At 44.3% G+C, this 15274-nt stretch overlaps 1 protein-coding gene across 2 annotated transcripts in view; it reads right to left on the bottom strand.

The window, feature by feature from the left end:
• The window catches only part of MPP7 (MAGUK p55 scaffold protein 7), a 98600-nt gene extending 94656 nt beyond the window's left edge, over positions 1–3944 (bottom strand). The window contains exon 1 of one of the 2 annotated variants that reach the window (XM_053410600.1): positions 3882–3944. The gene's annotated coding sequence lies outside the window, so the exon portion shown is untranslated. Of the gene's footprint in view, positions 1–3876 lie in introns of both variants that reach the window. The other variant, XM_053410601.1, reaches the window with a different exon arrangement.
• Between the last annotated feature and the right edge of the window lie 11330 nt (positions 3945–15274).

Here is a 15274-nt window from a genome sequence, read left to right as displayed (position 1 = left end):
CATTCATTCATTCATTCATTCATTCATTTTTTAAGAAAGTAGTAGAATTGTGGAATCATAGAATTGTAGAGCTGAAAGGGGCCTCAGGAGTCACCTAGTCCACTGTGCAAGAATCTTTTGCTCAACATGGGGCTCAAACCCACAAACCTGAGATGAAGAGTCTCATGATCTGCTGATGGAGCTATACCAGAAGGGTAGATCTCAGCAAAGCATAGTAGGTTACTCAATGTGTATATAGATGTAAAAAAAGAAAAAAAGGTATTCCCAACATATTTGGGGCTATATACCCCTTATTTGATGGAGTAATTCAAAGGGGGTTGTTGTTAAGAAGTGGTGCTAAGCTTTGTATTTCTCTTGTAACTACATAGGTTAAGTAACAGTTCCCCTTGAGAAGGGCAGTGTCGCCTGAAATGTGATAGGACTGTAGGTATTATTTTATTTCGTAAGTCTTCCTTGTATCTTGAATACTGAGCTTTATACTACTAAGTTCCACTGCAAAACAATTGTTCAATGTAGCATCAATTAGGCCACTAGCAGGGAACAAATCTACCCAACAGGTGATTTGAGAAGGAGGCCTTATCCACATTTAACTTTCCCCCCACCCTCTCCATGCAGAGGTTTGTGCTTTAATGCTCCTTGTTGGAGCCCTTTCTCCCCCCCTCCCCTTTCCCTACTGAAATCTGTTATTCAAAGCTGAATCGGAGCAAACGTCAATCCGGGTTTTCCACAACTTGACGTTTGCTCTGACTGAGCTTTCAAGAGCAGGTTTTTGCAGGGAAAACTCCAGAGCAAAAAATAAGAATTGGGGGTGCTTGGGCACAGACCTGGAAGGAGCAGAAGAAAGGTGCGGAAAAGACCTGAGCCTCTTCAGTGTATGTGAAGTATCTAATAATCAGTTTTTCTTCAATAGCAGCACCATTATTTTTTAGAACCAAGAGTTTTGTACTTACCCTTATTATGAATATATGTTTATGTGTTGCACATTTTCAGCACCATGCTTTTTAAATATTCATATGTTTTATTCATTATTAATTTAAGACGATCAAGTAGCTGTCAGAACAATTAGCTGATTTACTGCAGGCTGAAATTCTTTCATTCACTAGAGGCAATAAAATTCCACCAATTTGAGTTTCTTTTCAAAAGCTAGCATGCTGGACTGCACTAAATGAGTGCTATATTTCTAAGCATGGAAATGGAGGATTGCGATCAAAAGGCTGATACACATTTTAAATAGGACTCTTGATTCCCAGTGCACGGCCTGAAGCATGCCTTGCTAGGCATAGAATTGCAGCTCTGGCAGAAAGATTTGTCTTGCCCATAGTCCGTAGACTGGGTACACGACACGCATTTAAAGAACATTCTGAGCCCCCTCAAAAGAACTCGTTTGTTAAGAGTGCTAGTAATTGTATCTCTGTGAGTGGTAAACTACAGTTCCCAGGATTCATTTGGGGTGGAAATGTGCTTTAAAATGTGTGTTCTCTAATTAATTAATTAATTACTTAGTTACTTACCTAGGTTGTAGGAAGACCAAATATGTGACATGTGCAGCCCTGAATTCATATCTTAATATAGGTAAAGGTAAAGGGACTCCTGACCATTAGGTCCAGTCGTGGACGACTCTGGGGTTGCGGCGCTCATCTCGCTTTATTGGCCGAGGGAGCCGGCGTACAGCTTCCGGGTCATGTGGCCAGCATGACTAAACCGCTTCTGGCGAACCAGAGCAGCGCATGGAAATGCCGTTTACCTTCCCGCCGGAGCGGTACCTATTTATCCACTTGCACTTTGACGTGCTTTCGAACTGCTAGGTTGGCAGGAGCAGGGACCGAGCAATGGGAGCTCACCCTGTCGCGGGGATTCAAACTGCCCACCTTCTGAACGGCAAGTCCTAGGCTCTGTGGTTTAAACCACAAATGCCACCCGCATTCAGACCTAAGCCTTGGGAGTCTCTTTTAGCCTTGGGAGTCTCTTTTTCACATCCTGAGAGAAGTACCTTAAAACCTTGCATTTCTTTGCAACGTTGACTGTCCCACTGTTCTTTCACTTGCAGCTGATGCCTAGGCAGACCAGCTGAAAAAGCTCTGTTTTGACAGCGGGCATGGGCATAGATCTGTAATGTAACGGATTGCTTATTTTGTAATATGGTCGGTGATGGATGGCTGAAGCATGCCAGTGATATTTTTCTAGAAAAAGAGGTGTCGGACCTCAACATGAACACCTCCCTTGTTCTCTTATAATAGCAAAGGTGCCGACCTGAGAGGTGCCAGAACTGAGTTCCAGCGAGTTCCAGTTGAAAAAAAGCCCTGGGTGTGCCTGAAAGCCATTTAGCAATGGGAAACCTATGACTTCCCCAGAGGATGATGAACTACAGTTCCTATTACAGTGATATCTCGGGTTACAGACGCTTCAAGTTACAGATGCTTCAGGTTACAGACTCCGCTAACCCAGAAATAGTACCTCGGGTTAAGAACTTTGCTTCAGGATGAGAACAGAAATCATGCTCCGGTGGTGCGGTGGCAGCGAGAGGCCCCTGTAGCTAAAGTGGTACCTCAGGTTAAGAACAGTTTCAGGTTAAGAACGGACCTCCAGAACGAATTAAGTTCTTAACCCAAGGTACCACTGTATCCCTAAGATGACCATGCTGCCTAGGGCTTATGAGAGTTGGAGCTCAACAGCGTGAGATCCCCATCCCTAACACACCTTGGAACCTGGAACCTGTGCCTCTAATCCTTGACTTGAAAGCTCAGATGCTAAGGCATTATAAAGATTCAGTGTTTGGGACCCAACCTATATTTAACAGACAACAGACCTCAACCTATGTTTAACAGACTTCAGTAGTTTGCAGAACAATAAATGCAGTACAGTACAAAATAAATAGATAACCAACAATGGAACCAAAAAACTGCAAACAATGCCATGCAATATTAAACAAAACTACAATGAAAAGCAGTAAAGCAAAACAACGTCCCCCAAAAAACATAGCAGTTCATTTTAAAATGTATTTAGAGCCAGGGATTCCTTCCTTCTTGCCAAGGCATATCCTGACTCACAAAATGCACATACCCTTCTAGCACAAGCACCCCACACCCAAATTCTGCCATTACATCTATACAAATTATATAATGCCTCCTCATTCAATATCAGCCATCCCACTGAACTCGCACACCAAGCACATCATTTACTCCAATATCTCCCACCCAGTCACCAGCCACCACCATGACCATTCAGTCCACTTCCATGCCACAAATTGTATTGCAGGAACACCAAGGAGAAAACGAAGCCGTTCACTGCCAGCGTAGTATAAATAAAGCCATCAGTCACACAGATGTACTGCTCCAGAGAGCACTCTGCTTCTCGCCCAGGTTGGAACTGCACACACCCCTCCCTGGTCCTCCGTCCGCTCACCAAGAAGTGCCCTCAGTCAGGTCAACCCACAGAAGAGGCGCTCTTAATAAAAATGAAAATGGAGGTCACCCCCATCGCTATTCTCAGCATTGCTGTTTTTGTAGCTCTCTGACTAGACGGTAGTCGTCATCAACAGCTGGTTCCACTCACTTCCTCAACAAGATGACTCCCAGGTCCGCCAGGACTATCAGGGAATGAAGAGAAGAAGTATGCTTAGATTTCTCTTCCCGTTCCCCCTCGGTCTAGAAGCTTTAATGTCAATTAGTTTTGGAGGCCCTGCTTAAGTAAATGGCTGTGGCATACATGAGCCATGAAACAGGTTTATTTTCCTCAAGTTATGAATGTAGCTGCTGAAGAATTGTTAAGAAAGAAAAGTTGCCTTTATAATACATTGCCCAGCAGTTGGAGCAACTGTATCTGGGGACACATTATAAAGAACTTTGCTGCTTTAGCAAGAGATACAGCTACGCTCACCTCACCTGGTTCTGCCGCCACACTGCCATCACAGGCGAGGCTCATTGCAGGGAACTTAATGGACCCTCATGCAAATCCCCAAAGGTCTTTCTGTGACTCTCACAGACGGAGATCAAGCTGTCAGCAGGCAAATGTTTACCCTGGTATCACAAGGATTATTTTACGGTCTCAGCATGCTTAAATTCTGAAGTCAGTGGGACTTAAGCATGCATAGCTCTGGATAGGATTGCAGCAAGCGCTGTAAATAAGGTTGGGGGGATTCTGTCATATGAAGAATTTCCTGTTTCCAGAGTGCGGCCTGTTTCTAATCTGTTGTAAGGTTCTGCCGAGCTCTGAAATGTTTTATTATTTTTCTGCAGAGATAAAGTTCTAGTCCTCTTAACCTCCTGACTCTGATGCTCTGGCAGAGCATAACTGAGATTCTTGCATAATTAAACAGTGGGCTCTCAGGTGACACTCACACTGCTCAAGTGTATTCTTCAGGCTTTCGGCTTGCAGCCTGGATCGGTTTACATCTGCATGGCTGCTGAGAGAAGGGTTTTCCGAGGTCACAAGGGAGGGGGAACAACCTCTTGGAAAAGAAAGTGCTTAACCAAAGACTCCTTACTGTTGCAGTTCAGACTCCAGATGTGAAGTCAGTGGTTGTGCAGGGGGGCGGGGCGGGAATGCTTGGAAAACAGCTATGCATATACCAGAGGAATAAGGGCCTGTGAGAGAAGTGAGAGAGGCAATAAGCAGAAGCTTTGTTTCAAAAGATCTGATAGTAAATGCATAACTTAAAGGGCTGTGCTCTTTAACAAAATAAATAAACAAAAGGTGTTGCAGGAAAGGGCAGTTTTCATAAGGACTGTTGCATACAGGAAAGGGGGTTAACCATTGCTTTCCCCCCCTAAAAATATAATCTTTAGGAGTACTCTCATTTTGACGCAAGAAAACCACCATTTTATAGTTCAAATCGGGGAAAATAAATACAGTGAATGGACAAAAGTACAAAGATTCACAAAATGATTAGGGGTACGTATACCCCTGCATCTCCCCAGAAAGAAAGCACTGGGGTTAACTATTTCCTCTCCCCATGGTCTCGATGAGAATCCCCCTTCTCAATGGTGGCTGTTTGGTCCTAGCAAGCTCCTTTGGAGGCGGGTGAATTTTCATCAGGATTGCATTAGCAGGGCAGGAGAACCAGTGTGGTGTAGTGGTTAAGAGCGGTAGTCTCATAATCTGGGGAACTGGGTTCGCGTCTCCGCTCCTCCACATGCAGCTGCTGGGTGACCTTGGGCTAGTCACACTTCTCTGAAGTCTCTCAGCCCCACTCACCTCACAGAGTGATTGTTGTGGGGGAGGAAGGGAAAGGAGATTGTTGGCCGCTTTGAGACTCCTTTGGGTAGTGATAAAGCGGGATATCAAATCCAAATTCTTCTTCTCTTCCTAACCTCCTACCCATGGCCACGCACCATGGTCACATTGTAAATTGGAGGGGGTGGTACATGGGAGTAGCCAAGGGGGAGCAGGGGGGTAGTTACCCCCCTAAATCAATCAAAATCAATATAAATCTGAGGTTCTGCCCCCCCAACAAAAATCCTGGCCACGCCCATGGGGCGGTACCTATTAACAGTTTCAAAACTGACACATTTCATGCCCTGTATAGCTTGCTTCTATGGTTTGAGCCTTATGCGCCCTTACTTTACGATACTGAACTCAGTAGGCCCTCTGGATAAATATGCATAGGATTGCATAGATGTTACTGTTTTCCTGCATGCATAAAGATATATTCAACATTATGTATTTTATGCAGCACTGTTGGTTATGTGTATAACGTTTACCTTGCAAAATAAGAAGAAGAGAGAGGCCTTACACTATAGAGTTTGACCATGGGGAGTGAATGTGATGAATACATGGGTATTCTGTTGTGGATAAATACTAAAGGTTTAGCAAAGGGCATCAAAGGGAAGGTGGATTTTGTGGAGAGATGTCAATGGACACTTGGTTTTCAAATTCTTTGCCATACAACTGCAGCAATAGATGTATTTCTAGAGTGTCGGCATGACCCCACCCAGACCACTTTCTCTAGCTGCTGAGTGGTTGGCCATTGCTAAGTCCAAGCAGATGTTTGCCAATAGTTAACAGATTATGGACAACACTTTATCCTGAAAACGTAAGTAATCATGCTACCACATCTTTTCAGAACGTTTTGTATCACGTATGGATTTACTAACATTAGCAAGAGAGCTCCTGAGCTCTCTGTAGAGCCTACCTTATTGCAGAGGGTTATGCATTTCCATGAATATTAACTGGAAGATTTTATAAGATTCTTTAACAGCAACCCATCCGAGCAATTTATTTTTTTTAAAATAAGTGTGATGAATCACCTTTTAAAACGGTCATCTATAGAGGAACAGGCTTTAATACTTTGCTGACATTAATATCCTGATCCCAAGATTTGACTCAAGCAGCCTAATGCCCCATAGAGGGTCCACCAAAATTAATGAATGAACTGCAAGAGAAGGTTGTGCAGCTTGTTTCGATGAAGCTTGCATGACACTTCACTTCTTAATTAGTGTGGGGTGGGGAGGGGTGCCATTCGGGGTTTTATTTTGTTTTTGCCTTGGGTAGTAGGTTCATGACTGAACAAGTTCTGAATTTAAGTCTCCAAGGCAAATGTATCCAGCATGGTGCCCTCTAGTTTTTTCATAATACTACAACCCCCACAATCCCTGGCCACTGGCCATGCTGGCTAGGGCTGATAGGAGTTGAAATCCAACAGGATTTTGAAGCTACAACGTCGGCTGCTCTTGTTCTAAGACCAACCAAAGGACCAGACAATGGCTCTCAACCCTCAGCAGCCTCCATGAATCAAGAAAGTAGTCACTGACCCTGCAGCAAAGACTGAGCAGAGTGGAAATTTGCCTGACTTGGATAAAGAACACAAACACGACCTCCTACTTGATCATATCAAAGGTCCATCTAGCCTTTCCTCAGTGACCAACCAGATGCCTCCAGGAAGCCAACAAGCAGGACTCAAAGGCAAGAGCTTTCCCTTGTCCTTTGCTCCCAACCAACTGGTATCCATTGTCAAGCTGTCTCTGAAGCTGGAGGCTGCATATAGCCATATTGACTTCCAGCCTTTGATAGACTTCCTCTCCACAAATTGGTTTTCCAATCCCCTTTTAAAACTATCTAACCTCACAGCCATCACCACAATCTGGCTGGTGAATTCCATCCTCTAGTTATCGCTATGCAAATAAATAATTTTGTTTTGTCTGTCCTGCATGTATGTATGGCCAATCAGTTTAATGGCTTGACCTTGAGTTCCCGGGAGAAAAAAAATACTCCTCACCCTCTCCATACCACATCCCAGTCGTTTTGGTCTCTAGAAAGGAAAAGTGAGTTTGCTTGCTGATGGTGATCTGCAGCCCTTTCATTTTAAATGAAATAATGTCAGTGCAGGAGAGGTAATCTGTGAGGAAGAGAGATGCATTTGAATACTTGACATTTGGAGTGCGCAGCCATTCGTAAGTCAGCATTCTGGGTCTGCGGCGCTGCAATCATAAACAGCGAGAGCTATTTTGCTTTGCAAAACAGTTAAAATGTCACCGCTCCCTCATTATGTTGTTTCCTGGTAAAATACTGCACAGTATCATTATCAATTAATTAGGCATGATCCAGCAGACTTATCTCATTCCTCCACTCCAAGGACACAAAAGGAGCATTGATAGAAACAAAGAATCCCCATTGAGGGATCTGAAACTAGCAGGGTGTCTACTGGGCAGGAATTTTGTTTTGCATTTGAAGCACATGGCTGGAGGAGGGAAGAGTGCAGATAAGAACTGGAATTTGAATGGGAAACCATCATTTTGTGAAACAGTGAGCTGGCCAGCTTCGGATGCTGGTACCATTCATCCTGGCCTTTGCTTCCTCCTACTTGGTTCATTAAAGTCTTCAGCAGCAGGTCGAAAACAGTGTCTTCAGATTGTCACCTGAGATGCTGCTGAGTCAATCTGTCCATGTCACAGTAAACGGCTCTAACGCCATAATAGGGCACATGATTTGCATTCAGAAGGCCCTGTTTCAATCCCTGGGTGGGTCTTTGGGAAAGGTTCCTGTCCAAAACCCTGGAGAGCTGCTGCCAGATGGACTCAGGCTGTGTTAATTTTTATTATTATTGTGAGTTAAAGTAAATAAGAAAAAAGGGGGAAAGAAAAAGAAGACATAAAAATCATTTTAAAAGGCAGAGAAAAACAACAATAGCAATATGACAATAAAATATTTTTTAAAAAGTTACAGAACTATGTAGCATATATGTACAGTGGTACCTCGGGTTACATATGCTTCAGGTTACATACGCTTCAGGTTACAGACTCCGCTAACCCAGAAATATTACCTCGGGTTAAGAACTTTGCTTCAGTATGAGAACAGAAGTCGCGTGGCGGTGGCGCAGCAGCAGCGGGAGGCCCCATTAGCTAAAGTGGTGCTTCAGATTAAGAACAGTTTCAGGTGAAGAACGGACCTCCGGAACGAATTAAGTACGTAACCTGAGGTACCACTGTAAATGGATAAACTTATTGTTTCCCTCAAGTGTACTTTGATTCATGGGTCAATTCATGGATATCCATGTTTGTTTGTTCTCTCAAGAGATGCCAAAGTTTCTTCTCACATGCAACAGTCATTCTCACACAAAAGCTTTTTGGTTGCGCAATAAATGTGAGAGAACAATTTTTCATGTCAAGGCACGCTTATGTAAGGATTGGTAATTAATGAAGGGAAATAAAGAGAATGCCGTGCTGGTTCAGGGGGTGAAAGGTTCACAAGGTGTGCAATAATGAGGCCACCTTATGAGCTTGAAAAACTACCCAGCAAAGCTGCTGACAGCAACTCTATGGGGAAGAGGCATAATTCATACAACGTTAATTGCCCCAGACAAACAGTCTGCTCATTATAGAACTTGGGGAAAGGTGATTATTGGATCTCCTGTTGTTACCTTCTGTTTGGATCCTGCCCTGTCACTGGTTATCCTGGCAACTTTCACAGATGTTCTAATTTTGCATTTTTTAAAGGCGATAGATATAGGGGTCCCAGGTCTAGGCATGGTGTGCCCTCCTGTTCCTTTAACAACTCTTGCATGTCACCATGCATTTAACAGATCCTGAAAGCACACAGTTCCCCCCAAAGAATTATGGGAAATGTAGTTTACCCCTCACAGAGCTACAATTTCCAGCTCTCATAACAAGCTACATTCCCAGGATTCTCTGGGGGAAGTCATGTGCTTCAAATGCATAGTGCAGATGTGACCGCAGCTGGGAAAGAAGATGTTTTGCTGCATTGCTCTTTTCCCCAGTCCTGTCACCCACCTTCTCTGCCTGCCTACTGAAAGCAGCGCCCTTGCTTTCCCCTCTCAGCAGGTGGGGCTTGAGTACAGGGGAACAGGACCATGAGGCAAGGTGTCAGGGCTGGGTTCAGATGCTGTTCAGCGCAAAAAAGCAGAGACAGTTGTCAGTGAAGTTAACTTTTATACATGCAACACTATACACTGGTACCTTGGTTCTTGAACATAATCCGTTCGGGAAGTCCATTCCAAAACCAAAGCGTTCCAAAACCAAGGCACGCTTTCCCATAGAAAGTAATGCAAAATGGATTAATCTGTTCCAGACTTTTAAAAATAACCCCAAAACAGCAATTTAACATGGTCTAACGAGACCATTGATCCTTAAATGAAAGCAATAAACAATGTACTGCAGTCACACAACCAACCAACCAACCAATCAGTAGCTGAACTGGGTTCTACAGAGTCACAAAAACAAAACAAAAAAGCTGCAAAAACAAAAACGCAAAATAAATAGCAAAAGCAGACAGACCTCAGCGTAACACTCAAAACGGAAGTGTGGCACTCAAAACGGAGCATGTTCGGCTTCCAAAAAACAGTTTGCAAACCGGAACACTTACTTCCAGGTTTGCAGTGTTTGGGTTCCAAGTTGTTTGAGTACCAAGGCATATGAGAACCAAGGTACCACTGTACATAACACTTCCCTTTAGACCTTGCCCTATGGAGCAGTTGCCAGGACTGATGGTCCCCGGCTTTACGGCTCCTCCTCTGCCAAATGTTTCCCAAGCAGTCTCCAACTGCACCTGTAATCTCTGTTCTGCCCTACACATCACTCTGCGCATCTTTGGAGACAAGTGGGGAGGGGAGCTTGTTGCAGTAGGAGAAGCAGGCTCCTCGGATTTTACTGCAGCCTCTGGCCCACCCTCCTCTGCTTCAGCCACTGAGTCTGAACTGCTCCCTGTCACAGGCTCTCCCTGCTCACTAAAACCATGTGCCCCTTCAGCCTCCAACCACACTTCTCCCTCTGACCTCTCCTCGGTGTCCCACCACCAAACCCCGGGCTCGGAGCTTCACCTTGGGGGTTCCCCAACTGGTGCCTCACGCCACTCCTCACCATTCCAGCCAGTCCCTAACACTGCCCCTCATGCTTGTGTTGCAAACACCCGCAGAATAACTTGGCAGTCCTTGTTTGTTTGTTTCAAATGCCTCACACATTTTAGTCACTTTGATGGGCAGTGGCAAAAGCATGTGTTGTAGATTCAGGCAAAGACACAACCCCTTCAGGCCTACCCAGTCCATTGAGAACAAAGAGGCTGGGATTGAATGGTGCATGGCTGCTGCGACCCCACGCTGCCCTCCCTGAGCGGCCTTGCAAGGCTTGGATTCTGGTGTGTGTGTGTGTGTGTGTGTGTGTGTGTGTGTGTGTGAGAGAGAGAGAGAGAGAGAGAGAGAGAGAGAGAGAGAGGAGGGTGCAATAGCCATGCCTCTGGGGGCTGCTGTTGCTCCAGAGGTGGCAGGGGCTTGGGCAGAACATGGTGGGCTCTGTTTGTCCTCCATTCCTTTCCTGCTCCTGGCATGGGCATACGCACGCACACACACACCGCCCTGGGTGGCATGGAGACACTCTCCGCTGCTGCCAGTTGCTCCAAAGTGCTTTTTCAGCAGTTCAAAAGCTATATGTTTAGTGAACGAAATGAGGATCAGTCACGTGATTTGTTGCAAGTGGCGGTGGCAGTGAACTTTGTATGGGAATGAAAGAAAGGTAAAGTATTTGCATAGGAAATCGTCCAGAGATTAACTTCCCTCCTGTATATCTTCAAGGGAAATGACACATTATAGGATAAATATCTTTTCACGGCATATGGTTCATTAATAATTGTATTTTTTTTTAAAGTGCGTTACCTCGACTGATGGAGTAGACATCAGTTTAGGAAGTTCAAACAAAGGAAGAAGAAAAATCCTAGAAACAGCCAACTCACATTATGATGTCTGAACTTCATGCAAATGTTATGTCTCCTTTCGTTATAAAGAATAATACCTCCTATTGATGTGGCTGAATGAAATCTTTCTTCATGTGAGAACATTTTGCTTCTGATTAAAATGCTTCCCATCCCAGGGATGTGTTTTAGTGTTTGAGAAGCCAGGGCTAATCTGTGGAAAATAGAATTGGGGGGCTCATCATCATTAAATCATTAATGTAAAACAACATCAGTTAATAAAACTAATTATTATAAACAACAAATAAGGCAAGAAAACATTCAAACTGCAAATATTTAGTTAAATAAAATTGCCCTGGAGGGAGGTTCAAAAAAGACCTGCCGGACATCCCCAAGAACAGGGGTTCAGAATTGTGGTGCCACCACAAGAAATGTCCTGCCTCTGGTACCTTGCCACTGGAAACAGGCCCCAGAGCAGCACCTCTGAAGTTGGTGGAAGAGCTCAGGCAGGTTCGTGTGAGTGAAGGAGCCCTTTAAGAAACCAGGCCCCAGACATTTAACAACATCAAAATGTGAAGACCATTCCTATAATTCCAGCTCAGAGGCAAGAATGCAATTTCAGTGTAGCGAAGTTTGGGGTCCTCTCATCATCTAGTCAGCAAAATTGTGCCTTTTGATTAAATGGCCAGTTAGCCCCCATATCAAGGTCTATAACCAATGGTGCTGCTGTCAGATTAGCTGCATGATTTGATTAGCAGAACACATTAAGGAAGTAGAAGTAAGCTGAAATTTCATGCTTGAGAAGTTGAAAATTTCCTTTCTTTCTGCAGGTGCTGTACTGGCAATATTCCAAGGATGGACAGTATGTGGCCCTCCAGATGTTGGATTACAACTTCCATCAGCCCCAACCAGCACTGCCAATGGGCAGGGATGATGGGAGTTGTGGTACAACAAATATTTGGAGGATACAGGTTTTCCACCTCTGATCTGGTGCTACTGGGATGCTTGCCCAATCAAAGCATATTCTGCGCTTTCAGAGTAAATAATATCTATTCCCACCTCAGGAGGGATACTAAGGCAACCAGATGGGCTAATGGACAAGTAACTGGAGTAACAAAAATGGTGCCCACCAGATGTTGCTGGACTCCAACTCCCATCAGGCCCAGCCAGCCTGGCCAATTGTCAGGGATAATGGGAGCTGTAGTCTAAAAAACATTTGGACTGTAAGGCCACAGGTTCTGCTTCCCTGCAAATATTCACTACTGTCCCTAGAAACGGGGGTTTGTAGCATGCTTAAAAGAGAGGAGACGGTAAAAAAAATATTTCTGAGCCAACATCATGGAATTTCTCTTGGGTCTGCTCATCAGCGCTTGGAAGGAAAGGAATTCTACTCATCAGAAGAGGAAAAAAACCCTACAACTTTTTATATGTTTGGAATGAAAGTGCTAGAAATCTATGCATTCTATTGGAACTTCCCTAATTAGTATCCAGTGAGCAGAGCCTTTTTTAACACAGCAACCCTAGAGCAGTCTTGCTCATTATAAGCTTCCCTAGATGTAAACCCTTCTTTAAATATTCAAGGATATTCAGCTTGCCAACCCCCCCCCCCACAACTTTTTGAAAAAGCATTGAACTTAACGAGTTACAATTATTCCTCTATAGTATTTCTGGCTTATAAATATAGAAAAGTTTCCTATTTGAAGAACCTTGGAAGTAAGCAGATGGGAATTAATTGGATCCTGCCTGAATTAAAATTGAAATACAGAGAGCAAAAGTATTTCATCATCAGTTTTTGGTTTTGGGAATCGTGCTTAGTAGTTGGTTCTTCAAACAAGCATAGCAAGATAAGCCTGAAGCCAGGTGGCTTTTATCTTGTGTTCTTGTGATTTCCCCTTGGCAGTGTCTGGTAAACAAGGAAAACACCTCAGTAGCTGCCACAAAAGTGCTGAAGTGAGAGAAAAATCTAGATTCTCCCCCCACACACCTTTATCCTGCCTTGTTGGATAATAAATCAATAAAATTATCTCATGATGTTTCTATACCATCTGCATCTCCAAAGATATTTCTGTTTTCATTAAGCTTTGCATTCTACCTGCACTATCAGAGGCAGTAAGCTTCTCTGAATACCAGCTGCTAAGAATGACAAGTTGCCCTCAAGTCCTGCCTTTTGTCTTCCCATAGTGGTTGGCCACTGGGAGAACAGGATGCTGGTCTAGATCAAGCCAGTGGTCTAGATGGACCACTGGCTTGATCCAGCGAGCTCTCCTTATGTTCTTATGGTAGGCTATTCTTCATGATACGTAATGCTAGAGATCAGGTTCTAAACATAATTGCTTAAAAGTAAGTTCTGTAGGAATTAAGTGGACTGATAGCACAAAAAGGGCTCTGGTGGATCCATTTAGAATGGTTTCTTGTTTCTGGCTGTGATTAGCATGCTGTCAGGGCTGGTTCAGCTGCAGGTCAGCACAGAGTCTCAGAGACAAGCAGTAAAGTTGATTCTTCAATCAAGGAAACAGAATACAAACAGAGAAACCTCAGCTGCCATTCTGCATCTGCAATGTTTTCTGCCTTTTCTTCTTCTCTCACTCAAGCCTGTTGCTTGTTCAGCACCCAACCCTTCTGCCCCCACCTCCTCCTCTGACCTGTCTTCTACCACCACTCCCCTGGCTCTGAGCCTTCCTCTTCTGAGGCTTCCTTAGGGGGTTTTCTGGCTGGAGGCTCCCTCCACTCCTCATCATCCGACCAGTCCCTGGCACATGATGCTTCCAGGAAATCCACAAGCAGCCTCTCTCCCTTGCTGTTGCTCCCCAGCAATTGATATTCAGGCTGCAATCCTATTCCCATTTACCTGCACTGCAAGGACTATCAGTCGCTTAAGCCCTTGAACACAGAGGTTCTCTACAGCCATCATAGCTATTGATACACATATATTCCAGGAGCAGCTGGTGCCCATTCGGACTGGAAGGCATGGAGACCAATAGTAGCCAGTAAGCGGCAGAGCCAACTAGTTCTGATTTTTACCCCCATCCTCCTCCCTGCTACTGAGACTAGGGAGGAAGAAGCTGACTGCCAGTCACTCCCTTTGGACTGGTTATAAAGAAGACGACAGGCATGTGGGGACTAATTGACGGCCGATTGAGGTAGGTGGGGCACTGCCCCATTTACCCTGATGGCTTGTCCTCCTGATATCCTCTGTAGATTTGTCTAAAATTATCTAAGCGAATAGCCACTGCCACATCTCATGGCAGTGAAAGCCATGAATAAACTGTTTTAAGTGTTGCATGAAGATGTTTCATCTGCCCTAAATTCTCTGCTAATCCATTTTATTCTAGTATGATGAGTGAAGGAGAAAACATTCTCCTTATCTGCTTTCTTCACACCACGAGAAATTTATAACCCTCACTGGCATTGAATTAGGGTGTGAGTATTTCACGAAGTAACCAAAACATCAGGTTTGTAAAGACAAACAAAGCAGGGTTGCTACTTACATCTGCAGCCAATGAGAGGACACCGTTGCCACATTCTTTGAAAACTTCTCTGATATGCTAGGATCTGGTTGATACTTATCGTCAAAGGCTCTGTAAAGCAAGAAAGGCTCATGTGATCATCATTGAGTATTCCTAAAAGCACCTGAAATGTATTAGGTGCTGTACCAGTCTTGAAAAATTCACAAGACATTTCCTGCAGACTTGTAATTTGACCAAAGAAAAGTGGGGACGGAGGTCTTTCGGAAAGCATGATAAAGCGAAGAGAGTAAATGGGTGGGGGTGATAGACAAACAACAACAGCATTGATTTAGTGCAAGTGCAGTAACCCTTGCAAATGATAGATCTTGTAGGAGTAAGGTTTGGAGCATTTCCCCATATATCACCAACTTGCCTGCTCAGTTTTCACAGATCACCTTGACTCTCCCTCTGCCTTTGGGTAAGAAAGCAATACCTTTTATCTGCACCTGCCTCTGCCTTTATGTACCCCTTGGGGCCTTTGCAAAGTACACCTGGCTTTCCTGCACTGGCTTTCTGAGCTTCACATTCATGATGCTCCAGAAAACGCAGGCTGTGTTTCCATTATATAATGCATTCACGTTCAACAGCGACTGCAGCCATGTGGGCTTTGCATCCTGTCCCCCATCCCCCCTTCT

Source organism: Podarcis raffonei, chromosome 12, assembly GCF_027172205.1.
Source record: "Podarcis raffonei isolate rPodRaf1 chromosome 12, rPodRaf1.pri, whole genome shotgun sequence".
Taxonomy (NCBI): domain Eukaryota; kingdom Metazoa; phylum Chordata; class Lepidosauria; order Squamata; family Lacertidae; genus Podarcis; species Podarcis raffonei.
The sequence above is the reverse complement of the archived record's forward strand: the minus strand, read 5'-3'. Positions and strand labels throughout refer to the sequence as shown.